At 36.8% G+C, this 3,058-nt stretch overlaps 1 protein-coding gene across 1 annotated transcript in view; it reads right to left on the bottom strand.

Annotated features, from left to right (window-relative positions):
• CSMD1 (CUB and Sushi multiple domains 1) overlaps window positions 1–3,058 on the bottom strand; it is a 1,107,925-nt gene that overhangs the window by 710,858 nt on the left and 394,009 nt on the right. The window lies entirely within an intron of this gene.

The following is a 3,058-nucleotide window of genomic DNA, read 5'->3' as shown; positions in this document are numbered from 1 at the left end:
CCAGCCTCGGGCCAGAGGCAGTGGACTGGACGCCCGTCCTCCGCTGTGCAGAGCGGCCCAGCTGCAGGGCGCCCACCCCGGCAAAGCCACATCTATGGGACAGCCACATGAGGGACAGCAGAGGGGGTGTCATAGCCCCTCAATTCCCCCCCAAAGGGGTCCCCAGACGCCGCACCAGAGCACTGCACGTGACGCAGTAACATGATGCAGCACATCTGCAGTGTTGCAAGGGACAGGGTCAAACCTGTTCCCCTGAGGGGAGGCTGCTGGGCGTTCCCACCTGCCCAAACATATATTAATCCATTGCATTCTCTACTTTTCTGTGGGGGATCCTCTCCACCAAGAAGACCAGGTGGAGGGAAGAGACGAGACCTCGTTGGAACCCATGGAGGGGTGATATGTTTCTACTTAATCTCTGTCACTCTTCCTGTCCCATCCCACCTGCCTCTTTTTCTATTTCTTTCTTTCTTTCTTTCTTTTATCTCTCTTTGCCTGTCATACTATTAAATAAAATACATCAACTTTTTGGTATCAACATCTAACCTCGTTCGGTTTTAATCATGTGTTTTTAGTATATTCGAACCTTTCGGGTTTGATCCATTTTAATCACAGAGAGTTAGTTCCCTTTGCTCTTCTGTGCTTAGAGAAGATTCCAACAGCATGGTCTTGTGGGAGACACAGCAGGTATTTGTTGCTGCCTACTCTTCCAATCTTTAAGTGTAATTTAGATATATATTCCACTTAAATATGCATATATATATATGTATATATACCGTAGTTACGTCATATACAACATGTAAACATTACCAGATACCAAGTGACCTGTAAAATGAGACAGGAGAATCTCTACTAGACTAATGAATTTTTAATAAAATCTAAACAATTAAAAGAAGATGTAGGAATACTTAAAACTACTGACATTTATATAGCATGAGAATTATATCTTGCTTCATTTTATTTGGCATGCTAAGCTTCCCTTAGTCTCTATTTACCCCTTAACCATCATAAAAATGATATTAATGAGGTAGAATGGAACGGATAAAATACCCCTGCAAACAGCTACTGGAAGCAGCTGGGAGAAAACTAGAAGTCTATTTCTGAAAAGGGGGGAATATACTTTATTCTCCTATTACCCTAGATTTTGAACTTTTTTTCCTACTAATGTACTTCCTCTGACTATGCTTTTTATTCTATTATTTATCTTAATAGCCAGCTGTTGAAAAGTTGCCATACAATTTTGATAGCAATGGACTTCAAGACTTCAAAGTGCTACTTGGGAATGGATCCAGACTCAATATTTCTACTGCCATCAAAATAGCCCTAGATCACAATTTTCCATAAATACATTCTCATTGTATTTTCAGTTGGTGATGAAAACCCACTTTTAAACACAGTATAAAATTTTACACTTTGAATGACTGTTTTTTGAGAGATTCAACAAATGTATATTAATTAGGCATTTCAGTGAAAAAGAAACCCACTCCTAAACTTTTAAAGCCTTGAAACTTAAGGCCTTAAAATTTTAGAGGTTTCCATCAAGTCAACAACCAAACTAGAAATGTACCACAGACCATCATGAAAATAGAATTACGACCACAAAATACAGCACTTCCTTAATTATTTGTGCATGCAAGTATCTGTTTGGTAAATAAAATTCACAGTAACTGAGAACCTAAATTAGTGAAATTAAATAGTTTTGGATAGTCCTGGACTGCTAAACTTTTCAAAATTAGGATGAATATCTCAATGCATTACATGCAAATCATCTTTACATGATAAAAACCCTCTTGTAAACAAAAAGTACATTTTAAATGTATTTTATTAGAAGAATATTAGAAAAATTCTAATTCAAAAATACATTTCTAAATTTAATTAGAAAAAATAGAAGTAAGAGAAGAATAATTTTGACTATTGATTGCAATAAAGATAGTTTCAGCAAAACTGAAAATTTTCCATTTTCCCACAGATTGCTATCCTGTAGACATAAAAATGTATTGTCCACAGAATAGAGCTATACTTTATGGATATGTAGAAAAAAGTTATATGCGTATATTTTACCAACATACAGCAGAAATTTCCAGTGTGGGTAAAGTGTGTCCAGGTGTCAATGTCTTGAGCCACTTGGTACTGTAAAGACATTATGACATGAAAATGGGGCAAGTAATGAAAGCAGGGAATATAGAGCAAATAAACAGGTAATAAGACTTAGGCTGATACTTTCTATTCTTATGTGGAAATAGCCCCATTTTCTTTCCAGGACAAAATAGTCTATGTTTTTCCTTAATGGTTGCAGGCACTCAATGTCAAAGTCATTCTAGACAACTTTTTAATCAGGAGAGAGGGAAAAAACAAACACCTTCAGAACATGATTGGGGTGTTAGAATAGATTGATTCTCGGTATTTTTCCATCAACTACAGAAACAATCTACACTCTGTTCCTGGCTTAGCCATTTAAGTTTTGTGCTTCTGGGGTGATGCAGTCATATCTATGATGAACACATAAACTAATATTAATATTTTTTAGCTTTTGGAGGCCTGACATAGCACATGCATCTTCCTGATCTTCAACAAAATAGCATGACAGAAAGGACTGTCAATAAAAATATAATTTGGTCTACAGAATTTTTATTACAAGTCACCTATCATAAAATGTCCTGAAACAAAGAAAAATTTAGTTTCTTTACATATGAATAGCAAAATATGAAACCCCATTTATACTCTCAGATGCATACAAGATAACCCAAAGTGAGGATGCACAGGGCTCTATTAACCTGTATCAGCATGTTGTGCTCCAAATTCAACAGATGTCTCCCATTAGCTCAGCATCACTGAATGCATCTCAAATGCACAACAGGATCTATGTGCAGGTAACTGACCAATTTTTTTTCAAAATAGCCTGACATACAGCTGCAGTATTTTGACAGTAGCATCACCAGTGTCTCAGCTATCTCTGTTAACTTAATGACACTATTTCCAAAATAAGAGTTACCTCACTCATTCTTCTTTGCTGTTCACCATCTGGAAAGTCTGTACCAACAATAGCCTACTGGGTTTTTTC

The sequence above is a fragment of the Corvus brachyrhynchos genome, unplaced genomic scaffold (genome assembly GCF_000691975.1).
Source record: "Corvus brachyrhynchos isolate BGI_N302 unplaced genomic scaffold, ASM69197v1 scaffold136, whole genome shotgun sequence".
In the NCBI taxonomy this organism is placed as follows: domain Eukaryota; kingdom Metazoa; phylum Chordata; class Aves; order Passeriformes; family Corvidae; genus Corvus; species Corvus brachyrhynchos.
The sequence above is the reverse complement of the archived record's forward strand: the minus strand, read 5'-3'. Positions and strand labels throughout refer to the sequence as shown.